This window comes from Ambystoma mexicanum, chromosome 7p (genome assembly GCF_040938575.1).
Source record: "Ambystoma mexicanum isolate Mex_15411 chromosome 7p, UKY_AmexF1_1, whole genome shotgun sequence".
Taxonomy (NCBI): Eukaryota; Metazoa; Chordata; class Amphibia; order Caudata; family Ambystomatidae; genus Ambystoma; species Ambystoma mexicanum.
The window spans coordinates 549,866,409-549,893,898 of NC_090939.1; positions in this window are offsets into that span (position 1 = coordinate 549,866,409).

The window sequence follows — 27,490 nt, forward strand, 5'->3', positions numbered from 1 at the left end:
ACACACAGTGCAGCATCGAGCACTCAACCCACTAAGCTATCTTACTGGCTATAGTAAAATGAGCAATTACAAGTCTGAATGTTCTCAAAGTCAGAAAGCAAATTGTACTCTGTAGTGGATACCATTAAACTGGTAACTAAGATGTAACAGCAGGCCAGTTCATCTGCAGGTCTGGTGCAAAGTTGGCCACATGTCAAGTCTGCATGGATCAACTTTTCTGGCTTCAGAGGTTGGCAAAATACATACCATTGGGAGGGTCTATGACTGTGTATTAAAAAATTTAGAGTAGCGCAGGGCAAGCAGCACACTCACACGGCACCCCGTACTCAGGGCACTCGTTACCTCATACAAGCAAAGAAACATCCTAAACAGCATGCCAGGGAGATAGGAAAGATAAACACATTACAACAAAGCATTAATTGTGGCACAGTGAAATCAAAGACCACTTTATGTGCTATGGTCAAACATTTCTACACTGTACACAAGATTTTAGGCACAAGGATTTTGTCAAGTGACCGAGAACACTGATATGGAATGTCTTGGGATGATCATAACAGAGACAACGGCAGAAAAAAAACATTCTATAACTGCAACTTGTGAAAAGCAAAATACATAGGCCGAAATGGATGCTTATTCTACTCTAAATGTTTTTGGGAGGTTTTTGTCTACATTGTCAAATTGGGGTGTTTAAGAGCAGACAAAACCTTTATTGAGTCTAACAATTATTGTATAGAATTCCAGAAAGCCAAATGATTTGTTATTCCTATTCTTTCTATTTAGGAACACTGTTCAAAGAGTTGCACTTGTGGAACCCCTTGTTTTTTTTTTCAGAGGCCTGAACATGAAAGCCAGCCATTCCTGAAACAAAGAGCACTGGCCACAACCCAGGAGCTTCCATTAAAGAAAAACAAAAAAACGAAAAAAAAACGATTTCTTCTTCTTTTTTTGCAGTAGCAAGGGAGGCCACAGGGGTAGCAAGGGAGACCTCATGGGTCACATCTGCGACCCCTGGGGATCCCCACATGATGTCCCTGTTCACTAGATTTGCCAAAAGCCCTCGAATGCTTAAAACACTAAGAGTACATGCAGTTGCAGGTCGACAATCCTTGGGGCTTCGCCCACTGGCACCACTTAAATTGATGTTTTAGATATTGGGGAGTGGAGCCAAAGAGGGTTTTGAGAGCCACAGTTAACAGTTTCAGGGAGATTCTGCACTTAATGGGTAGCCAGCGCAAATTACCAAGTATATGACTGATGTGGGGAAATGTGGGCATATTTGTTGCAATCCTAGGCACTGTGTTCTGAAAAACTTGCAATATGTACCTGGAAGACTCAGACACACCAGCATAAACAGAATGACACTAGTCAAGCTTTAAGCTTGGAATCGCACGTGCTACCATGGCAGAATGTTGCGCAAAAAGGAGGGGGTCTAATTTGTCTATGTAGCATGAGATGGTAATGGGCTTAGCCTTCACCTCCTTTCCATTTACACTGCCTCTCTATGTTATATAATTTCTTCTTAACTATGTTTTTTCTTATTGTTGATGTATAAAACACCAGCTACAATACAGAATTTCTTTGTGGCACCGCTAAGGGTAGCGGGGTTGGGAGAATTAAGACACAAAGGACACAATAAGCTGATCATTCACAGGTCTTCATATATTCAAATCAGTGTAAGAGCCAAAATGAAGTGGGGACAAGGGTGTGTGCCAAAAATAACAATAGTGTTTTCAAGTGGTTAAGGAGTGGAAAGGAGCATTAAGAAGGAGCCATAGAACCACTAGTTCAAATCAAGACAGGGGCCAGGATAAGGCCTGGAGGCCTAGGTAAAATATTTAGCATGTTTAAATATGGGTGGTTTGAGTTGTTCCTTAATTTGTGCAAAGTTATCTTCTTTCTGTTGCAAGGAAGGGAATTCCATAGGCAGACAACTATTGCACTGATAGAGCGTTCCCCCACATCTTATTTCCTGAATATAATAGGTGACTGTTTTTTTTAGCAATTAAGCATTTCTTCCATCGTCTCCTCTAAACACATTTTTCATCATCCCATATCTATGCCTTTATCTCATCCATTTCCCATTCACAACCATTACCAATATATAGACTGCCTCTAAGTCACCCAATACTGTAAGACATTACAGGACTTGGATTGTATACTTTTCCTCATCAACCACACCCCAAAGTAGCACATCTCCCATCTCTTTTCCTCCTTCCTCCATTCTTCCTTCAATCTTTGCTCAATTTTACAGGCAAAGCAAGTCCTCAAAATCCATCACCATCTGTGATGCCTCTGCATGCCCATGATCTTCTAATCAAAATCAAATCTTCAAATTGACCACCACGCTGTTCTGCTCCTGAGCAAGTTTGCTCAGAACCCCCATCACTCCTCTCAACATCTTATTTAAAAAAAAAAGATGTTCATGTATTCAAATACACAACATTCTATAATTGGCACAATGTGTATGCAGATTTATTGGCAGACCCACCATTCCCAGGAGTGTAGCTTGTGTCTGTATATTCACCAATGCACACTGCTATGTAACCATCACACAAGAGCAGAACAATCATTACTTTTACCTTGCAGTGAAGCAAAAGATGAGTGCCCCTCGCCAGCAGCACAGATATGACAGCATGCTGTCAACACATGCACTGCCCAGCAACCTTCTCCAAAGCATGTGAATGGTAACGCTTCAGTAGGAAAGTAGGGGAATCGAGAAGAAAGTTGCCTCGCAAAATGAAGTTAACTGTGTGACTGGTGGAGTGATTGACATAGACAAATTGATTGACATAGACAGATGTCACATAACCCTCTTCTGGTTTTCCCTGTCATATTATCAGAACACTTACAAAGTGTCAATGTCAATATGAGCTTTTAGAACTCCAATGAAACAAGGTTGGGATTCATTGTGGAGATCAATACATACATGTACGGTTTGGGCTGCTTATATGTCTTTGGGCATCCCACCGGGTACTTCAAGAAATGCACTGATATCATTTCAAAATTAAGTGAACATCTTTTCGGAAACATATATTGACAGTCAAGAATATAAAAAACTCTGTATTCAAATTTTTAAAGACATTTACACGTTTTCCACAACAATAACTTCCCATTAATGATGCAGATATATTTTGCAAAAACGCATTTTTCATTTTCGGAGCACCACATTCATCATATTAGAAATAAACTTAACACAAAGGGATAGTGAAGAGCACGGGTGACTCTCAAGTGTATATTTACAATCCCTTATATGAACCAGCTCCCTTCACCACCAAGCCACAGAAGCAATGGGACCACAATAATAGACACGTCACACATAAAATTCTTGGGAGCTTTTTCCTCGGTATATGACTCCCTTAAGATTCCAACTTCAAACCAAGTGAATCTTTCATGCCTTTGTGCCATGTAAGTCCTTTTTAACCTTCAAAAGTGTAGTCTTCCTCTACATCATTTTGCAGGTCAAGCACACAAACAATACAGTTGGTGAGCTTCTATGAACATATCTTTTCCCCCATCCCCCCTTGCACACATGATCCGGACCTGTTACCTAACATGACTTCCTACCCCTCCACGAGCCTCCATCACGGGAAATCGCACAACCAGGGTACCCAGTTAGGTGGTGCATCGTGGAGGATAGTGTGCGGTCTCCCTTGCGAGGTCCGGATACTGCCATGAGACCAGCAATAAAACGGACATTGGGCTCGATCCTATATAGGTGACTACACAATATCAACTCCACTCATGAAGCCAACCTAGTACTTTCTACTCAACACAGAGATGGCAATGACACATGGAAATACAACATTGGCTATCCGTGTTATAACCCAGATTTGTGCCTGTGACTACATGTCGTCCTCTTGTATTTCATAGAGGCAGGCTACCCTGCACCCTATGTGCAGCAAAGCCCACAACCACAATCAGTTGTTTTAGGGACTGATGGGCTTCTTATTTAGCCTGCACCCCCCCCTCATTTGTGATGGGATGCATAGAATATAGCTGAGTCCCATTGAACATTTGGCCCAGTTGTCACATAGCCTTTGACAGTGCACTCCTTCCCATTCCTTTGTAATGTGCGCTGCATGACTACAACTGTTGCATTAGACCAATAACACCCTCGCCCCTCTTGAACTTTGACCCATATAATACAGCAGAGACCCTCAATAAAAATGTGGTCTAGCTGTTACATAGTCTCTGACACAGAACACCTCTGCATGCCTCTGCAACATGAGCTGCTGCTTGAAACCTATCCATTCTCTGCCGATCCCCAATTTGGAAATAAATGCACACTCACACCTCGTATCGTCTCCTTCCATATACAGGCCTACTCAGACTACGGTCTTCATAAGGGCATTTTTCCACCACAGTGTTTCAAGGCCATACCAATGGCAGAAGGTGCCATACAAATATCACCTAACATAACATAACATATCTGCAGCATGTGCATACTTTGCCCTAAACTCAAAAGCATTTAGTGTGCATCTTGTAAACCTGCTATAAACCAGTTCACTACCCCTAAGATGTACATTCACTACCAGGTATTATTATTATTATTATTATTATTATTATTATTATTATTATTATTATTATTATTATTATTATTATTAATGTTATGTTATGTTATTTATTGAGCGTGGGCATAGGTTTGGGAAGAAATGCACCACTTAACAAATCTTGGGAGAAGGAAAACCTGAGAGAAGCAGCGATACAAGAGAGCGGGGACCTAATAATCATGGATGGGGAGGTTCAAACAACCAGGAAGAGGCGTGGGCCATTTGGTAGCAAGGGATGTACAAGCAACCAAAGGAGGAAACAGGAGAGAGCAGATCATCCATTCACAGGTTATGTAGGAATGGAGGGTATGTGGAAGTATGTTCTAGGGTGTATCCATTTCCTGAGCTCCTTCCTGAAATGTAGAAGTCAATGGGCAAGTCTAGTGTTAACAGAGAGGAGGTTTCAAAATATGGGGACATAGTCAGAGAAGGCATGTCTTCGGGTTCTTTCCTTCCTGCAGAGGCAATACAGACAATGCTTCCAATGTGTTCCCTATTGGCTTGAAATCCACCTCTATTTGTCCAACACTTGGGTTTATGTTGGTGTACATGGCATTAATTGGAGAAAGCAACAGACTCTCAACAGCTGTCAGTTTCACTCCCCTGTGTGGAATTTCAGATTGCATTATTCAGTATTCTTCCACCTAGTAGCTAAATAACTGCCAAAAGCACTCCTTTCTTGTAACGTTTCTCGCTTTTTCTCTTACCCGGAAGCTGATAGAAATACTCACCTAAAATGCTCACCAAGTTAGCAAAGGGAAGATAGAGAGCTCCAAAACAGACTGTCTGGTCTCTTTCAAAAGAAATGTCCTGCGCGGAGTAGACCATTTGTGGTCAGGGTGGGTGACGTGGGGGAATCACAAGAGTGATGTCCTCCAGCAGTCTGACCTTTGGTCCCATTCCCAAAAGAGAAACCATGTTAGAGGGGCCACATCCAAGCAATGCTCTATTTTTTTCTCCTGTTACCTGTTTTCCACTGGGGTACAGGAATGCAGAGTCAGGTCTAATTTCTTCTTCTGCAGCCTTCCATTTGAAAGGAACTCACCACTGATGAGTTCTCTCTCCACTTTCACTGCGTGTCGAATCAATGTACTCTGCGGTTAATGGGAAGGGAGACTGCAAACCTCCTACTCTGCTGGGGAGTATGGATCACTCCACTCTCACCATCTATCAGTCCTTCACATGACAGGTCTACACAGCCAGGGTGCTGGATAGGTGGACACCTCAGCAACCCAGATGATGTTGGAGAGAAGCAGTTTGGCCCTTGAAGTGGGACCACATAAAGGGCACATCTGCCTTGACTCCTGGAAATCCACACACCGACTAAACGTCTGAAATGAGCCCTGAAAGGACACTGAACACGTGTTGACCATTAAAGATCCTATCTGATTCTTCCTCTGAATAACAAGCAGAATTACTCATTTTTCTCCTTCCAAGAGCTGTATAGTGCTTTCTCTGGTTTTTCAAATCCATGAATAGCCTTTACTACTTCCCTACAGTCCTGATCATATCCTGTACACCTAGTCACCCTCTTGAATGACTAACCCTTGGTGGACCCTTTGTTTTAAAATCATATGGATCACTTTCTTTTATAGATGTTTCTCCCTCCTGTTTCTTCACCAGAGGAATATCTTTCTCTGAATTTTAGACATACCAAGTCCTTAACTAGATTCTAAGAAGTCACAAAGCAATTCCCTATCCAATGTAAATATATATCTTTTTTCTATTTCCAAAGCCCACCTTTCTGGTTTACAATGTGGCATTCATCCCCTGTTCCACGGGCTGGAACAGGGGAAAACTGCCCGGCAGTCCGTTATCACCCCGTGCGAAGCGAGAGCGGATAATCAGGGCTCTGGGTCGCTAACCCCTGTTCCAGATCCTGGATTGGGGGATGAAGGCCATTAGCATCCCGGGTTGGCAAAGTGGTAATCCAGGGTGCTAAAAAAAAGGATTTTCCTTCTTACAACGAGACGCACGCGACGTCCCGCTGTTGGAGGAAAAATCCTTTACCAAGATGGCCTCCATGGAAAGGGGAGGCGGGGCTCTGTATGGAGCCCCTCTTCCCTTTCCATCAAGACCGGCAGGAGGCAAAGGGAAAGAGCAGATGCAGCGTCAGCACCCAACGCTGCCGAAATAAGGTAAGCAGTTGTGCAGGGGAGAAAAGAAAATGGGACGGTGGGTGGGGGGAATATGTTGGTGGGGATCCAGCCGTTAGGCGGCTTGGAAACCGGGCTTGTACCAGCGGTTCAAGACTGCGTTCCTGGCCATCTGACTGGCTGGCTCCCCCCACCTAGGTGATAATGTACCTTATTTTAAACAGATGTGCTCTTACTGGAGAAGACACAGATAATGCATAATTTTATTGAAATAGTGGAGAAATCTAAATTTAATGATGACAAAATTGTTTGATTTGATCACCATCATGGCATCATACCATTCAAAGGTTGAAGAATATGTTTGGCAGAGATACATATCTCATGCAGATCATTAAGAACTCATCTTTCTTAAGCCTAGAGAAAACAATCATTGCCTGTCGTGGACATCAGAGGCGTCGCTAGGGGGGGGCTAAGGGGGCTATAGCCCCTGGTCTTTTGGTTATAGCCCTGGATATAATCTCAGGAGCTACAACCAAAAGGCTAGCTAGCCCCCAGTCCCAACAGTTCCGACATCAGCGTAGCCCCAGGTCTTTTCCAGACCTAGCAACACCCCTGGTGGACATGCTGTTGGTATATCACATAAACCCATGGATGAGTAGAGAAATCTGCATAGTGGATTTTACTGGCAATTTTTCTTTTACATGTTTTTCTTCTTCATATTGTTTTATGAATAGTGATGTATTTATATATTGTAATACCATTGTCTAATGTACGCAGCTCTGGCACTCTTTGCATGCCTTGAGGGAGGTTAGAAAACAAGTAAAGAAAGCTGGAATGTAACTAACATTCAAGATGACGAGAAGCCTTATATATTGGCAATGTTGCCACTTAGAAAACATTGGGTTTTATTCAAAGGGATTTTTTGAGAGTGGGTTCTCCTCAGAGTTGCCTTCTTCATCAAATGGGTGCAATGTGTCTCACGATTGCTTAATTGTTTAATGGATGGATGTACGCTTAGTGCAGGTAGAGTTACTATGAATCATCAGTATGATGTCGATGGAATACCATTTATTGAACGGACAGAAGAATCCTGAGAGAGGGGGGTCATTTTCATTTCAGAGTTAACTTGCCTAGAGTTGTTTTTGTCCATTTGTACTTAAGTGGAAATGTCGCCCTCTGTCCCCTCTGTAGAATGTTCAACTTTTACACTACTTTGTTGCAAAAAAACCTTTTCTCGCCACTTTCCCACTACGTTGATGTGAAAGTGCAAATGCCTGTCACCATTAACAATGCATTCCTATGGGCTCTGCTTGACCAGGTGTTTATTTCAGGCAGATTCCATAGGAATCTGTAGCATTATCACCAGTACGAAAATCTGTGCTTGCAGTAAATGCGCCGTATTTGTCTTGTGAAGCGGGAAACGGAGACAGAAATCGTCTGTGCACCCAACACCCCAACTCCTCCTGAAAAAGGCAGACTCATGCAGCAGATCTGTCAAATTAGCAGTAAACCCATTTACCTGCACTTTTACCGATCATCTTCAGTATGTTGCTGATCACCCTTCAATTTGAGCTTTTAGGACCACATCGTTTACTTCTTCCGCTAACTTCACAGCAGGTTGAAGCAATCAAAAAGATGCAAAGGCTGCAACTAGCCATTCACGGGGCAATGGCAGCACAGTATCTGTGTGCTTCGCCGCGTGGGCATGTCCAAACATACCACAATCAGTCAATGGAGTCAACAAATGCAGATTCCTGAGGAATGCATATGCATATTTTAGGATGAACCATGGCTTTTCATTGGGACCCCAGCTGGGAAAAGGAAAGACAAATGTTGTCAGTGTAGCTCAAAACGTGCACGTACATTATTGAGTTGCGCTATGGCATAGACATAGAAATCTAGGTGACACACGCGCGCCCACACTTCAATCTTGATTGTGCTCTGTCCTGGCTTATCCTTCTCTACAGAAATATTTTGTTTGGTCATTTGGACACCCTTCTTTTACACCCTCACACCCGAGTTTCCTTTCCTTGCCTGTCTTGTAGAAACATTCCCTGGTTGGTTTATTTAGAAGAAGCATTGGGAAGGGGGCATGTAGGAGCAGTGCCTTTTGTTTTTATAAAGTACCTTTGCAGTCTCTGTGGCCCTGCGCACCCTGACCTACACAGCTCAAAGTAGATAATAACTGAAATACACAAGCAATATGTGTAGTCTTGCATAAAAGTACCAAGGACCGGATTTTAAAACCTACCTGGCCTGATTTAAAAACCCATAGCATATGTAGTTCCAATGTTTTTTTATGTATACATGATATGATGTATGGAAAGAAGCATTCCGTTTGATTTCTTCGGGAAGATCATTTTAAATACTATGCTTACTTGCATTATTATGAAAGGAAACCGGCTGTGGCACCTTAAACATTTGTTTTGAGTGGTGTCTCGTTATTTGACTACACCAAATGATCTGGCACTGCAATATTTCCTGGCCACTGCTGTTTCTCAGCAGTCAGACGTGATGTCATTGCATAACATGTTCTGACTTTGCTAATACAAACACGAGGCACGCTGACGTCGTCCCTGAAGATTAATTAGGTTCTGATTTTTAATTTCAGAAAATATTTTTGTATTTCAGTCTGACAGATCAATTTCAGTCACATTGGAAACTAATCCCCCTGTGAAGGGAGCAGTAAATTTGGGATGTTAATAAAAATGGAAACAGGCCGTATAGAGAAAGAAAGCCACGCTGGAACATGCCTGCTTAACTTGACGGTGTATTATACAAGCAAAATGTAGAATCTCGATTTTTTTCCACCATTCAACCTAACTATATTTACGAACTATGGCAAGCCCCTACCCACTGTATTCATTTAGGACTATTTACTTAATCGAACATGCTCGTTATGGTCAATCTTATATGCACTTATTTGTGTCCATTAATGATTTTAGAGACTTATTTTAGGACAGTGGCAATTTTAAAATGAAACTTCATTAGACAAAAAAGGGCTGTAAACATTTCTGTAAATTCAGCAAGATTTGCAATGACTATCAGTTCATTTTTTACTCATTATTACCTATGTGGACCCAATGTCATGTTATGTTTCTAAGTAGCAATGAGCATTGGGAGAGGCCATGTGCCTGAATCTCCAACATTTAGCAAGAGCAGAACAGGAGGTGCCCTGAGCCTCTCAGATGTGCTTCTGCTGCCACAAAACTGAAAACTGGAGCAAGTCTGGAGATGAATGGTGAATCATCTTTGAGATGCGAATGCGCACATGTGATTCAAAGAATGTTGCTCTTTGGGATCTCAGAGATGCTCCTGACAGCTCCAGATGGCTAACAACTTCTGTTTTGTGACTCATGTATGAGATAGCAGTGGAAAATCCGAGATGTTTTAGGGCATCTCCTGATTTTCTACAGTACGGATTGGGCCTAATATTTTTAGTCTCTACCAATAGTCACAAAAAAGGGACCAGAATCACAGGTTGAGCCGGTTTCAAAATACATGTTGTCCTTGGGTGACAGCGGTTGACAAAATCAAAACATAAAATGGCAAATGCTATAGAATATGCACTGTTAGAATTGTCACTGAAGAGAAAACGGTTCCAGGTGCAAACCTTTAACCTCGAATTCAGGTACACAGACATATCTGCCTCTTTCCACTGCCACTACGAAGGTACCACAGTTTGATTGCAAACCAGTGGCCCTTGACACCATTACTAATCTAATGCAGACATTAAAACCGACCAATGATTCACTGTGTATGCGGCTGCCTGTGCAGCCCAGTTCCATGCAGCAGACAATGCTTATCTTATGACTACTTTTGTCAATTCCTCATTATGTCAGGGCTGTGTCCCATCAGAATTGAAACACTCTATTGCATCCCCTTTATTAATACAAACATACCCTTGATCCCAGCGATTTGCAAAACTATCACCCAATAGCAGGCCTCCTGTGGCCAGGTAAAATCCTGATAAAGGTGGTCACCTCACAGTTGCAAAAGCCTGTAGAGAAATATTCACTACTAGACTACCACCAATCTGGTGTCAGTCCCAGGCACAAAACAGACAGCCTAGGGAGGCAGTCTGGGATGAGCTATTACAACTATCTAACACAGGTGAATTATCTTTCCTGGTGATGCTAGACTTATCGGCAGCATTTGACACTGTGAATCATGGCATCTTATTATCACATCTGAAAATGGTTGGAGGTGTTTTCAGAGTTCGCCCTAAACTGGTTTAATTCACTTTTGTCTAACCATTGTCAACAAGTGAAACTCAGTAAGTTCTTATCTTACCTCAGAAATGCAGTGTTAGGAAAGGCTCCTTGCGCTCACTATTGCTGTTCAATCTTTACATGGAACCACTAATGAACATGCTGAGGAAGGAAATACGATGTTGGGTTTCAATCATATGCTGATGAAACACATATTTTCCTGAAATTAGGTAATTTAGAGGAATCCTTTCATAGACCATGCCAATGTTTGGAAGAAGTGGGACTGGCTGCAATTAAACCCACAAACAATCACCTATGGGGAGGTAAGAGGATTATGAGCCCTCTTTTTGGCACATCCTCTATACTTTTAGGCAAAGCCTAGAGCAACAAACAAAACAGTGCCAAGGGGCTTGATTTGATCCCTTTTCAATTAGTGTCCCAATGCTTGCAGTATTAATCACCAGTTATTGATTAAATTCCAAACGAGTTTACAAAAAATATATGTCATTTATTAGTTTTCATTATCATTAAAAAAACTTTGAGTTTGTTCATAGTCAACATTAAAAACTTCAATAACCAGAAAACTGGTATAAAGTGCAAATGCTAATAACATGTACATCTTCACAATTGGAGGTAAAACAGCAGAATAAACAGAAAAAATATAGAATATTCACCACAGATACCAAAAAATAGTAATGAACCTTGTGAAAACCAGGAGTGAATAAAGATTGAGATCACTCCGGGGTAGTGTTGTGCAAATGTCACCAGAATCAACCTCATCACTCACTACATTCGTTCTAATTCAAATTCAGACATACTCATTCATACATTCATCACTTTCCCAACATGTTTCTTTCTGAACGTGTGTGTAAACAAAGTAAACAGAAATTCTTCAGGGGTAGTCTGCTGTCTACCAAAACCAAAAATAACCCACTAATGATATTGGTGAGGGTACATATCATATAGTAACAACTACAATCAGATTATTGCAGATTCAAAAAGGTAAAAAAACACAAAGGCAAAACGCAATAGCTTTAAGCACATGGTCATGTGAATTAATATTTCAAACTCTTCTCGTCCTGTGAATGGTCCACAACTTGTTTGAGACTAAACAGCAAGAGAGGGACTCCATATCTGAAAAGGGAACAGATCAGGGTAAAACATAAGTAGTACCCTGTTTATTCATTCTCTAGTGAATAAAAAGAAATGAACATTAAAGGTCGACCTAATTTATGAATAATGGTCAACAAATGATATAACTGCCTAAACTGGTAAGTATATCACTTTAAGTGGTCTAAAAAGAAAAGGAAACTGTGACACTCAGTATGGATGGAAATATTCATGAGAGTAAAGATTGAGGCCCCAACAAATACAAAGTAGTGGCACTGTAGAGAATAGATGTAATACACTGCTCAAAGTGCTGCCTCGAACAGGAATAAGTGAATAGGAAACTCTTTAGGATACATTTGTGCATCACGGTACTAGAGCTCGAAGTCAGAATCATCACTTACATCAAAAATGGAGATTCACGAGAGAGTACAAGAAAGATCATCCAAGTTGGTCGGTCTTTAATTCCATGTTGGTGCAGTCTGGGGTTACACAGAGCACCATTGGTTATTCTGCATCAGAGAGACAAGGCAGGACAAAAAACGAGTTGCATCTCTGTCAGTATGTTCTGCAGACATTATAGATGTAAGCATTTAGTGGTGGAGTATGCTGCTTACCATTCCTTATACACTCATAGTTGCGCAATGGAGGAAATCGTATAATTTCCTTTTCTGTCGTGTTTGAAATGTTGAAGCTTCTATCCATGTTTCATAGACCGGACTCGGGGTAAATATCCTGTGACGTATCTTTGTTCACAAATAGCTGCTAATGTGCTACGGTTGCTGATTAATGGCCTGTAAACAATAAAGGCATAAAATGCATTTATGTGACCACGAGGTGTGAAGGGCAGCATAATCTCACAACTTCCAACGCTAATTGAAACTTAACAAGGCTCAAGTTACAGGGAGAGAGGGTCAGGTCAAAGTCGCTGTGCACGAACGAGCAAAAGGGAATGAGCAGCTATTATAGCTCATTAGATAAGGCACTCCATTTAGCATGAATGGAAGTCCGTATTCAACTAGCTTAAAGGGCTACAGGCTTAACATGTAACTAAATCCTATGCCAAAGGTTCTGAGTCTTACCGCGTAGTATGTTTCCTCCAGTGGTTCCCTGTCCGTGCTCACAATGCCGTTGCTGGAGTGTTCAGTAGATCACATGATTTATATACCTGAAAAGACGTGTCTCCGAACGTCTCGCACAGCATGTGATTTGAGTGCTCTCGTGTCGTGTGGTTAGAGCATACGTCAAGCTAGTATCTTTAGCTAGTGGTGCATAGATATAGCAAGTCCCGCCTTTGTTTCCTTAAACAATGTTAGTCAGTGTTACACACACAACTTAGGGGCGACCCCCATTGGAAACAGAACTGTCAACCACATGCAGTGTTGGTAAGTCAAACTATGTTTGTGATATTCGGGTACATTTAGTTTTTAGTGTTTGAATAACAATTTACAGATTCCAATCCACTTTCTCATTGAGCCCAGTCCCGGAGCTGGAGTTTCACCTTCCGGTCCGTTTTGCCAATGTAGATTTTTTCCCATGGGCACCAGATGGCATAAACTACCAAGGTGGAGTTGCAATTGGTATGTGATTTTTGTTGCTATTTAGAATTCAGCCCTATGTCTACTTCTGTACTCTTTGTTGTATACTTGCAATATACACACTGTCCACATGCATAATGACCCACAATTTTCAGAAGACCCCATAACTGGAACAAGCTCGTTGTGGATCCAGGTCTGAGCAGCACATCGTTCCTGGTCACCTGTTCTTTAAAGTTTTTGCTGTGTTTAAACACGACAACACTTCTAGGTATCAGTATCTCTCCTTTTTCGAGGATTGGCCAATTTCTCAAGATTATCTTCTTGATATCATTTGACATGTTGCTGAAGGTGTTCACAAAAATTATTTTAGGATCTTTCTTGGTTTCAGAATGTTCTTTGTATTTCAATAGGGACTCCCGATTGTTGTTATTAGCTCTTTTGAGAGCTTTCCTAACTATCTTATGCGGATAGCCTCTTTGGAGTAGCTTGTTCTGCATCTTGACAGCTTCTTCGTTAAAATCATCCTTCTTGGAACTATTCCTTTTGAGCCTCAAAAATTGGCCCAAAGGGAGGTTGTCCCTTACATGTCTAGGATGTGAGCTACTGTAATGCAGCTTATTGTAGGGTTTGACAAAGAAGATGCAGTTCTTCATGGGGTCTACCATAATGGTAATATTGTAACGCTCACCGAGCTCCCACAGAGGTGCTAGTCTGGTCTGGACTGCTGTGGCCTCTTCAAGCGTGATGCCCAGAATTCGGACCACCGATTGAACAAGACCCCCAAATCTTGCTTGTCTGGCCCGTAGGAATATCCTTCTGCAGATGAGAAAGGGGATTAACTGTCTGCTGAATAATGTGCTTTCTCCCCCTTTTCCCCCTTAGTTCTCCTCTGACTTCCTCCAAAACCCCTGGTTTAAGCTCACCTTATGGTTTGGAAGGATGAACTCTCCATCCTGCTTCTGGTGCAGGGGCGCATGTTCGTCCAGTTACTTCACTGGTTTTCAGAATGGCGCTGGCAAATCCACTTGACTTTACTGAGCGATACGCCGTAAGTATGAAGATGCAAAAGTTCAAGTGTGAGCCTCCTTTTATGTTGTCTTTTTCTGTCCTTTATTTCAGGTGCAGAACAAAGGCGATGCGTTGAGGGGTTAAATTGCCGGGGTAAAATCAGGTGAGTTAGTGATGAGGGCGACCCCTCTAAATGTCTTTATAATTCCCCAGTAATGTCTTTTGTCCTTTCCCCATAGGGGCCGGGGTGCGGTACCTGCCAGAGATGTGGCACCGACCCGAGATGTGGAATGGTTCACCAAGAATAGCCGTTAAGTAATATGGCTGAAAATTCGGCTTTCCTCTTGTGTTCCCTTGCTCACCTTTTGTCTCTTCTTCTCCCCCTTAGGTGCGGTGCAGAGGTGTGGCGACTGGGACTGAGAGCCGCGATGGAGCTGGGCGGCGTCTCGGGAACAGGTGAGTGAAGCGCGGCGCTGCTGTGAGCAACGCTTTGCTTTTAAATGGAAGTCTTCCTTCAGGAATGCTGGCGTGAAGATTCCGGATGCAGGTAAGAAGGTTGAAATAATTCTTGGTTTTCACCTGTCTCTTCTCTTATTCCCTTACATGTGTTCCAGGTTCGAGGCGGGCGTGGCTGGAGTCCAGGTGCAGGAGCAGACACGGTGAGCGTTCACCTGCTGGGATGCAGAACAACGCGAAGCACGTGTGGCTTTCCGGGCGTGGCTTAAATAGCCTTGGAAGAAGTTCCAGGTGAGTATTCTTCCACAGCCCCACCCATGTAACAAAATAGTTCCTTCAGAAAAATAGTCCCTCTTAAACCTCATTTGGCTTGGTTCTTCATGCAGCATGGTCTGCATCAGGTGAGTGTGCAGCATGGTCTGCTTCAGGTAAGTGCACCAACCACTTCCCCTTATGAGCCTGGCACCTATGGTGCCAGGACTGATGTCCAACATGAGCCTGGCGCCAACGGCGCCAGGACAGAGTCCAAAGAGCCCCTATAAAGGGCCGCTGGGCTTTTACCCGGGAGCGTGATGCCTGCTCCCGGGGGTGCTGGGCCTGGCCTGGTGCTCCGGGGGTAGGCATCATGACAGCACTCCCCACCCAAGGCCCCTCCCAAGGCCTTTTCCCCAGGAGGTTTCGGTTTATTCGGGAAATTCCAATGGAACCTTTTTACTAGCCGAGGTGCATGTACGTGGTCGCTGGGTTCCCAAGATCTTTCCTGAGGTCCGTACCCCTTCCAATCAATTAGATAGAAAAGTTTTGATTTTGAGATCTTAGAGTCCAAAATGTTCTTCACCTCGAATTCAGGCTCCCCATCTATCTGGATCGGTTCTGGTGGCTTTATTAATCTGGTTCCTGGTTGCACTGGTTTCAAAAGCGACACATGAAAGACGGGATGAATCCGCATGTTAGCTGGTAGATCTAGCTTGACTGCCACTGGGTTAATTATAGCCTTGATCGAGTAAGGGCCTAAATACCTCGGATTAAAAGTCTGAGGTCCCTTGAGCGATAAGTGTTTGGTAGCCAACCATACTTGATCCCCTATTTGGTAAGGAGGCGCCTCCTTGCGATGCAGATCCGCATTCTTTTTGTATTTCCCTTTCGCATGTTGTAAGTGTGCAGTAGCATCCTTGAAGGCTTGAGTAATCGTAGAATGCAAATGGTCCACTACGGGCATTTCGAGGCTCAAAGGTGAGTCCAGGTCTGAAGTATGAGGGTGATGTCCATATAGGGTATAAAAGGGGCTCTGACCAGTTCCAGAGTGTATCGAGTTATTGTATGCATATTCGGCCACCCATAAAATGTCCTTCCAATTACCCTCTGATTGGTGTAACATACATCGTAGATATTGTTCAAGGGTCTGGTTCGTTCTCTCCGTCTGACCATCGGTCTGTGGGTGGTGGCTGGTTGAGAGTCTTACGTCGATTTGTGCCAGTTGACAACACTTTTTCCAAAAACGAGAAATGAACTGGCTTCCCGATCGGAGATTAGTATGGACGGGAATCCATGCAGACGGATGACATTTTCAAGGAATTCCTTGGCAAGAACAAAAGCTGAAGGTAATCCTTTCAACGGAATAAAATGGGCCATCTTGGAAAATAAATCCACCACAACCAGAATAGTATTGTATCCATTACAAGAGGGCAGGTCCGTGATAAAATCTAGTAACAAGGTGTGCCAAGGTGCAGGCGGAATGTCTAAGGGTTGAAGAAGACCGGCGGGTTTAGTTTTTTTACCTTTGTTTTGGGCGCAAACTCCACAGGACATCACAAAAGATTTAATATCTTTTCGCCAGGACGGCCACCAGAATTGTTGTTTAATTTTTTCCTCTGTTTTGGCAATGCCAGGATGTCCTTCCATCAGAGTATTGTGATGACGGGAAATAACCAGTTCTTGCAATTCCTTTTCTGGCAAAAATAAACGTCCTTGGAAGTAAGGTAAGCCATTGTTGATTGAAAAGGCAGACCCCCTTTTGATCCAATCCTGCAAGGCTGAAGAGTCCAGGAATAGTTTTACCCGTGCTTGAATGTCTTCAAGGGTTTGTAAAGTGGTTATCCCCAAGATTCTTTGTTCAGGAATTATCGGCACAGGTTCTGAGTTTGTGTCCATTTCTCCCATTCCTATTCAAGATAGCGCATCCGCTTTGCCATTCTTACAGCCAGGACGGTAGGTGATTACAAAATCAAACTCAGCAAAGAATAAAGCCCATCGGAGCTGTCGTGAAGACTGACCCTTGGCAGTTTTTAAATATTGTAAATTTCGGTGATCAGTGATCACAGTGATGGTATGCCTGGCGCCAAGAAGATAATGCCAGTCTTAAAGGCGGACTTAATGGCTAATAATTCCTTATTGGTGATTGCATAATTTATCACCGGCGGTGAGAACTTTCTGGACCAAAATGCTACGGGGTGCAGTTGGTTGGTTTCGGGGTCTCTCTGAGACAGGACAGCTCCCATGGCTAAGCTGGATGCATTGGTTTCGACTATATAAGGGAGATCAGGACGCGGATGTTTCAAAATAGGTGCGGACGTGAATTTAGCTTTTAATTCCTGAAAGGCCTGTTCAGCTTCCTCGGTCCATTCAAAACGTTTATTCTTCTGCAAGAGTGCAGTGATGGGTTGCACCACGCGTGAAAATTCTGGGATGAACCTGCGATAAAAATTGGCAAAACCAAGCATGCTTTGGACACCTTTCACCGAACTAGGTGATGGCCATTTGAGGATGGCATACACTTTCCGTGTGTCCATTCGGACCCCTTTAGGTGTCAAGATGAATCCAAGAAATTCAACCTCGGTGGTATGGAAAACGCATTTTTCCAGCTTTGCAAACAGTTTGTGCTGGCGCAATTTCTCAAGGACGGCCCTGACATGTTTTCTGTGATCAGATTCTGAAGAGGAGTACACCAGAATGTCATCGATATACACGACAACACAGACATCGATGAGTTCCCGAAGGACATCGTTCATGAAGAATTGGAAGGCAGCAGGCGCGTTGCACAACCCGAAAGGCATCACTTGGTATTCGAATAGTCCATATTTTGTACGAAAGGCCGTTTTCCATTCGTCGTCTTCTTTAACTCGTACCAGATGATAAGCCCCCCGGAGATCTAACTTGGTGTATATGCAAGCGTCCTTCACCTGGTCAAGGAGTTCAGGGATCAAAGGCAGAGGGTAACGATTTTTAACATTTATCTGGTTCAATGCGCGGTAATTGATACAAGTTCTAAGGTCGCCTTCTTTTTTTGGCACGAAGAACAAAGCCGAGGATGCCGGAGACTTTGACGGGTGAATGAAACCATTGGCTAGGTATTGATCTAAATATTGTCTCAAATGCAGATTCTCCGGCTCCGTAAGGGCATAAATCCTGCTACAAGGGGTTTGTGCACCGGGCACCAGATCAATTTGGCAATAGTACGATCTGTGAGGAGGTAACGTGTTGGCCTGTTCCTTTTGGAAGACGTCCTGAAAGTCTTGGTATTCCGGAGGTAGTTGCATGGAGACAGAGGTTACTGATGCTAGACTGACCTTCAGATTTTCTGGGTACCAGGTTCGTGCACACTCTGGAAAGGTTATTCTCTTCGCTCGCCAATCAATTTGAGGATTATGTGTCTCTAACCAAGGGATTCCGAGTATAACCTGAAACTGTGAAGCCTTGATTACATCAAACACAACTGCCTCCTGATGGCCGTCCAGACCTACAAGTGTTACCTCAGCTGTGGAATGTGTTACCGGTCCCGAGGCAATTTCGGTTCCATCGACTGTGGTGATTACATCTTTGCTGGTTTTAGGAAGCAGTGGGACCAATTCACGATCCACGTAGTTTCCTATAGCCCCACTATCGATGTCTGCCTTTATTGCATGCAACCGCTTAGGCTGTTCCGGATCTACGCGGACCATTGGCACAGTGAAATGCGAGGTCTGAGAGTTCGTTTTCAAGCTCGGCAAGCGGACCCCTACGCTTGTCGGGTGGGGTCGTTTCCCAATACAGAGGTTTCATGGATTTTTTCAGCGGCTCCTACCACCTTCCTGGGCGGCCTTGCCGGGCAATCTCGAAGAAAGTGTCCAGAGGATCCGCAATAAAGACATAAGTGCATCTGCCATCTTCTTTCATGTTCCTTTTACGTTAAAGGGCCTTTAACTCCTCCGATTTGCATTGGCTCAGAGGCTTCAGCCCCCTTGAGGTTAGCGTGGGTCTTGACTAACACCCGGGTCTCAAACTTGGACCGATCTGCTTTTCTGTTTTGTAGTCTGTGATCCAATTGGACCACTAAGTCTATATATTCTGAGCACTCTCCGGGCGGATTTACAACTTGGGCCAGGACATCTTTAAGTTCTCCGCGTAGACCTCGATAAAATAACGTGATTCTTTTATCCTCTGGCCACCCAGTCTCCACAATTAATCTATTAAAGGTTGCAATGTAGGAAAGGAGGTCTTGATTGCCCTGTCGCAGAGATAGAAGTTCGTCATCTAGAGCCTGCCCCTGGGAGTGACGAGCAAATAACCTTTCCATGCTTGCTTGAAATATTTGAAAATCACGAAGAATCGGGTCATCTTGAGTTACCAGTGGAACTGACCAATCGGCAGCACTGCTGCTGAGATATGACAATACAAAGGCTACCTTGGTCTGGTCATTAGGGAAGGCCCCAGGTCTGCACAGGAAATGCAAACGACACTGATTCATGAATACGGCGAATCGTTTGGGGTCCCCAGCAAAACGTTCGGGTGGGGCCAGCGGCATGTTTCCAGGTAGATTAATCTGCACCGGGTTACTGGAAAGCACAGGAGTGGGGTTCCCTCCGCAACCGGGTAAAGGAGTTTGTCCCGCTTGACCTTGCAAAAGCTGTCTAGCCAGGTCATCAGCTCTTTCCTTCGTTACAATCACTTCCCTCCTGAGAGCATTAGTCTCTTGACGAGCGGCGTGTACTTCGGCCCGTAATTCCCCCAGTTGTTGGGCCAACTGGTCAGTCTCAGAAGTTTCCATAGCGCCTGGGTGGGAATTTGTAGGATGGCTTCGTGTTCTGTAACGCTCACCTGGCTCCCACGGAGGCGCTGGTCTGGTCTGGACTGCTGTGGCCTCTTCAAGCGTGATGCGCAGAATTCGGACCACCGATTGAACAGGACCCCCAAATCTTGCTTGTCTGGCCCGTAGGAATATCTTTCTGCAGATGAGAAAGGGGATTAACTGTCTGCTGAATAATGTGCTTGCTCCCCCCTTTCCCCCTTAGTTCTCCTCTGACTTCCTCCAAAACCCCCGGTTTAAGCTCACCTTATGGTTTGGAAGGATGAACTCTCCATCCTGCTTCTGGTGCAGGGGCGCGTGTTCGTCCAGTTACTTCACTGGTTTTCAGAATGGCGCTGGCAAATCCACTTGACTTTACTGAGTGATACGCCGTGGGTATGAAGATGCAAAAGTTCAAGTGTGAGCCTCCTTTTATGTTGTCTTTTTCTGTCCTTTATTTCAGGTGCAGAACAAAGGCGATGCGTTGAGGGGTTAAATTGCCGGGGTAAAATCAGGTGAGTTAGTGATGAGGGCGACCCCTATAAATGTCTTTATAATTCCCCAGTAATGTCTTTTGTACTTTCCCCATAGGGGCCGGGGTGCGGTACCTGCCAGAGATGTGGCGCCGACCCGAGATGTGTAATGGTTCACCAAGAATAGCCGGTAAGTAATATGGCTGAAAATTCGGCTTTCCTCTTGTGTTCCCTTGCTCACCTTTTGTCTCTTCTTCTTCTCCCCCTTAGGTGCGGTGCAGAGGTGTGGCGACCGGCACTGAGAGCCGCGATGGAGCTGGGCGGCGTCTCGGGAACAGGTGAGTGAAGCGCGGCGCTGCTGTGAGCAACGCTGTGCTTTCAAATGGAAGTCTTCCTTCAGGAATGCTGGCGTGAAGATTCCGGATGCAGGTAAGAAGGTTGAAATAGTTCTTGGTTTTCACCTTTCTCTTCTCTTATTTCCTTACAGGTGTTCTAGGTTTAAGGCGGGCGTGGCTGGAGTCCAGGTGCAGGAGCAGACACAGTGAGCTTTCAGCTGCTGGGATGCAGAACAACGCGAAGCATGTGTGGCTGTTCCGGGTGTGGCTTAAATAGCCTTGGAAGAAGTTCCAGGTGAGTATTCTTCCACAGCCCCACCCAAGTAACAAAATAGTTCCTTCAGGAAAATAGTCCCTCTTAAGCCTCATTTGGCTTGGTTCTTCATGCAGCATGGTCTGCATCAGGTGAGTGTGCAGACTGGTCTGCTTCAGGTAAGTGCACCAAACACTTCCCCTTATGAGCCTGTCGCCTATGGCGCCAGGACTGATGTCCAACATGAGCCTGGCGCCAACGGCGCCAGGACAGATATTAAAGAGCCCCTATAAAGGGCCGCTGGGCTTTTACCCAGGGGCGTGATGCCTGCTCCCCGGGGTGCTGGGCCTGGCCTGGTGCTCCGGGGGTAGGCATTTAGAAATACAAGTTCACTAGTGCTATAGTTAGATGTAAATTTCAAGTATCTGTCTTGGCTGTTTATTCACACAAGAAACTCTTCAAGGATTGTTTTTGGGCCAGACCAAATTACAAGGATGTCATCGATGTACCTTCGCCAGATATGTATATATTTGAAAAAGGGATTTGTTATTTTCATGATTTTGTTGATTTCAAAGGCTTCCATATATAGGTTAGCTACACTCGGGGCTAGAGTGGCTAGAGTGGCTCCCATGGCCGTGTCATGTATTTGCTGGAAAAAATTGCCATTGAAGTGGAAGTAGTTTTCAACTAGGCTAATTTCCTGAAATTAGGTAACTTAGAGGAATCCTTTCATAGAGCAGGCCAATGTTTGGTAGAAGTGGGACTGTGGATGTCACAAAACTGGCTGCAATTAAACCCAAGCAATCCTTAAAGGCCTGTGTTTGGACCTAAACAACTTCTAACAGATGAGTCCAAGTGTCCTCCACCCCCTTATTTTATGGGTTCAAACCTACATTGTGCTCTAAGATTAAGAAATTGGGATGCATCTGGCAGGCTAATTTTGGCTACGAAAGACACGTGGGAGCCAAAGTGCAGTCTTTTTTTTTTACTCCTTGTACCTTTTGCGTCTTGCCCTACCATTTATCCCACCAATAGAACATGCCATTCGTGGTGTGGATGTTAATACATTCCTGACTCAACTAAGGAAGCAGCATGTTAGCTGGTATTCCAAAGAGACAACTAAACAGGCTCCAGAGTGCCAACACGCTGCAGTCGTCAAAATACCTAAATCGAACCATATTGCATCTCTGCATCAATCTCTTCATTGATTTCCGGCGAATGGGAGAATTAATTTCAAGATTCTATTTTTGGTCTTTAGATGCCTACATTACCTTGATCCTAATTATCTCACGGAGAAACTGGCTTTGAATTAACCTAAATGACCACTGCACTCATCAGACTAACTTCTACTAGTAAACCCTCCCTCATATCTCCAGAGGAGACAGACATTTTGCAATTTGTGGACCCAGGTTATGGAATACCTCGTCTTGGGAGCCAAGAAACATGACATAGCTAATGCAATTCCAAAAAGCCATAAATCACAGAAATAGATCTGTTGGTGGGACCATTTAAGCTTCTTGTTGGAATATGGAGTTTGGGAACATCTGCGCCCCAGTGCAGTTGAGTCTGCTCGGTTTGCGCATTAGTAGTATTTCAAATCAAATCAACTTTAAGTTGTTTCCAGCAAAAGTTTCATACTGCCGTTAGGGCAGAATGAAACATTTTGAAAGTTGGCTAGATTCTCCAACATATATATACAACTTTCCATTGTTAAACTTATGACATTTTCAAAAAATGTCAAAATCATTTTATGCATGTCTATTGAAATGTGGACATTGGCGGAGGGAGAGGATTCCACGAGGGCTGGGGGGGTAAACCTAAGATGATAGACATATGTTCTGATAGATAAATCTTTATGTGTGTCTTTGGTAGTTTGGAATAATCTATTTGGAGCATCTTTATACCTGACTACAGTAAAACAATAGAGATCACAAAGCAATTGGAGAGAAGAAAAGCCCAATCAGCCCAAATGAGCTTCTTTTGAAATGGACTTGTTACATGAGGCCAGATGTGACAGGGATTCATTGTTATGTTATATGCATTTGTACAGCACACGTACGCCCGAAGGCATCATGGAGCTAAAAGAGCAGAGGGGCGGCAGCAGTAGGGGGCCTAAAACAATAATGTTTTCAAAGAGCGGCGAAAGGCAAGGTGATCATCCATGGCCCGCAGGGACAGAGGCAGGTCGTTCCAGGCTTAGCAGCCAACACAGAAAAAGCATGGCCACCTATAAATGATAGTCTGATACGAGGAACTGACAGCAACAGGGCAGACTGGGAGCACAGGGGGTGAGAAGGAACATATTGTGGAAACCTTTCCTGGATGTATTCTGCCCCAAGCTTATAAAAAGCCTGGTGAACGATACACATGGACGTAAAGAGAATCCTGTTCTCAATGGGAAGCCAGTGAAACTGTCTGAGAAGCGGATACATATGTTTTCGGAAAGGGGGATGCAACACAGATCTGGCAGTAGCATTTTACAGCAACTGGTGCCGATTGATGAGATATCATGGCTGCCCCAAATACAGTGAATTACAGTAATCGGTCATAGTGAGCACCAGTGCAGCCAACACTGGGCCGTGAAATTTGCCTGGAACAAAAGGAAGCACTTTTTGTAAAGTGCGTAACTTAAAATGTCCAGATTTGCAGACACCCGCCTCTTGTCCTGCTATGGATAAAGAAGATGACATTATTACCCCAGATTTTTCATTGAGGTTACAGGCAGAGGGCACAGGCCCATAGAAGTAAGCCAAGACTCTGACGTCCAAAAGGAGAGGGGGCACATTGTGGTGGTACATTGATCAACATACTCAGTCTAAGGTTTGTGGTAACACATTGATTAAAATGGAGCAAATGGAGTCAGAGCTCAACTGTTGGGTCTTGGCCAAAAATTTACTTATTTTGTTCTTGAGCATCACAAAACCATTGGCTCTCAAGAGCCCAAAAACACTTGCTGCATGTTTTTCTAAACGTATTTGTTGTCGTTTAAAAAAAAAGAATGATTATATGAATGTATTCTGTTTGAGAAACGAAGAAAATGCCCTCTACAGACCATCACTGGTATTTACATCCATCCACTCCAGTGACACTAAGGATACAGTATTCTGCTTCACCAACTACAGCAATTAATTGTTGTAGGCACTTGTTTCTATTTAAACAAGTGGAATTGGGATCTAAAAGGCATTGCGAATGAACAACATCAAGCAAGTGTCTTTTAAACTTTGAAAGCCCAGGTGACTTGTGATACACACAAACCGCACAAAACAAGTTCAATGGGCATTTTGGATCACTGAACATTGCCAATTTTATAAATTAATTGACTGATTTCTTTATTTTCTTTAATTTGCATTTTTAAAGCGCTCACACAGCCCAGGGGCATCGAGGCGCTGTTACGGGAATATGTCTTAGTTGCGTATTTATAATGTGCTTAATACCCAGAGGTTTCTAAGCGCGGATCCGGGGATCGAACTTTTGTTGCTTCGTGTCGTCTTTCCAAGACGAGCACGTTGCCGCTGAGCATTCCTTCATCAACGGATACACTAATACATTACAATGAAACCGTTACTCTTTATATAGCAACTGAAAGCAGTAGCAATTAAAGATGACTTCCGGTAATATAACACATCACATATCGTTATGTATGTCCTTTCGTTGTTTCATATGCTATTAAGTGATATGCAAAGTAACAGTACAGCATGAAACCATGCTGTGCCACACAATCAACAGGTTATTAGCCCAAAACACATACAGAAATAGAAAAAGTGAGTGACAGATAAATGTCCAGGTAGAAGCAAATAAAAGCTATACAAAGACAGCCAGAGTCACTGACATTAATTAAGCAATAGAACCCGAGCGGTGGGGGCATTACCGACTCAGGTAATGCCCCGGGGCCCAAAGGTAAGGACCCGAGCGAAGCCCCCGCTGCTCGGGTTCTATTGCTATTATTATCCCGGCCCGCAAAATTTGCGTGACTGGGGTACTAAAAGCAATTTTTTTCTGTCCCGAAACGCTGTGGTGTTTCAACGCTGCAGCGTTTTGGGACAGAAAAAAAAAAGACCAAGATAATGGCTGCCGCCATGGAAAGGGAAAACGGAGTCCGTCTCTGTTTTCCGTTACCCCGGGGTACTAATAATAGATAGTGTTGGTGGCTGCAGACACTAATTTCTTGCTACTTTTCTGATCTGAACTGCATGTAAATAAAAGCCCGACTGCTTTGGCCTAGCCCAAGTGGTTTAAGTGCCCTTTGAAGAAGGTCTAGAAAATAATAACACTGGAAATTAACCTTTTGCTAGTTTTTTTGTATATCACACTGTTTACCTTTCTAGAATATTGGGCTTAAGGACAACTAGAAACCTTTTAGCCGTCATTGACCTTTGCACCACTTGCAGCTGGTCTGGTTATCATTTGGTAACTCCTTACAGCTAAGGTCCGATCACTGAAGCCATTTCTATCTGACTGAACTGGTGGACTCCAGCCCCTCAAGACGAGGTAGCAATACCCTTGAGATGGATGGGGATGCATCAGTTACTCAAACATCAATAATTGAAACGACTCAGGTAGTTGGCAAAAAGGTAACTGTTTCAATCTTAATTATTTAAAACAGGGAGTACAACGGACATCATCGGACATCTCAGAGTAAGGTCTCTCAATGCATCTTTTAAAAAAAGCATTTGTTTATAGCAAAAAATCGTCATGAATGACATTAACCTACGTATTACTAACGTCATCCTTCATATGACGTCACCCTTCTTCCCTTCCATTCATTGGTCCTGCTTTTTCCGGGATTTCATTCAAATGGCCATCATACTGTCTCGTGCAGGTATGGCAATCTCAATGGGAACCTTGCTTCCAAGATTCTCTGTGATATCGGTATTTTCACTGGTACCTCACGTGTCTCACACTCTGGTTCCCAACATACAGGCAATATAGGCAAAGTGGTTGAGGGGGGGTACTTGGCTTCTTCTCTACATAACTGTGTCCTGCTGTGATATCAATGACCCTCAGTTGCTGCAGCTAACACATATGGGCCCTCATTATGAGAATGAAGGTAATGAAAAACGAAGGCGGAATGGTAATACAGGCATCGTTAACGGGTCCGGGTCATTACGACCCGACAACCCACCAATACCGCCACTGCCCGTACCGTGCCCCCTCATACCAGCATGCGCAAGTGCATGTGCCCCTTTGTGGAGCAAATACCGTAATGCCGGTAATAGGAGGACATCACAACCCATGCGGGCATGCAAATACTGGCATCCCGAAGGCGGTAATTAGGGCCTGCACGATGGCGGCCATACAGGCATCGCGGACCACCCGTAAACAGCAATCAGCAATCAAGCCATCTGCCACAGGTGCACACAATCACCACAGGTGGAGTCAATGGTGCCTGGGGTAGTATAAAAGGGCCACACCCACACAACACACCCCTTCCTACACCAACATGATACCACTAGCTGTTGCAATCATGGCGCTGGAGGACATGCCTATACTGCTACAACTACAGCAACAACAGCAACTACAACAACAACTACAGCAGCATCAACAGGCAGCACAGAGGAGACGCAGGAGGAGAAGGAGGGTAAGACAGGCCCAGCAATTACCACCAGTGCAGCCAGTAGTACCTTGTAGGCAGCCACCAATCCCTTGCATCAGACCCATTCCATTCCATCTAACCCCTGACCAGATCCACACCTTGTACCGGTTGGACCGGGACACCATCACCACCATAGTGGACATGATAGAGAACTACATCGCCAGCCTCATTGAAATACGCACTGCCATCCCCTCACTACTAAAGGTGGTGTCTGTGCTCCACTTCCTGGCCACAGGCACCCACCAGCACACAGTGGGGCAGCTGCATGGCATTTCACAACCACTATTTTCACGCATGCTGCACCAAGTGCTCGATGCCCTCCTGAAGCACGCTAGCACCCACTTATCCCTACCCAGGACTGCCCAGGAGATATACAACACCAAAGTAGGCTTTCATGCACTGGCCGGCATGCCCAGTTGTGTTGGTGCCCTGGACTGCACCCATGTAGAATTGGTAGTCCCCCATGCCGTAGAGGCGGTGTACTGCAATCGCAAGCAATACCACTCCATCAATGTGCAGATGGTATGTGACTCTAGCAAGATCATCACACATTGCTGCGCCCGATTTCACGGATCAACACATGATGCCATGGTGCTGCGTAACTCCACGCTACCCCGTCACATGGAGCAACATGCTGGATGACGTGCCTGGCTGCTTGGTGAGTTGACTGACTGGCCCATGTCAGTGCATCGGGGTGGTGATGTGTTGGGATGCATACTCCACCTGGGTGGGAATGGGGGGGGATGCATACTCCACATGGGTAGGAATGGGAGGGATGCATACTCCGCATGGGTGGGAATGGGGGAATGCATACTCCACCAGGGTGGGA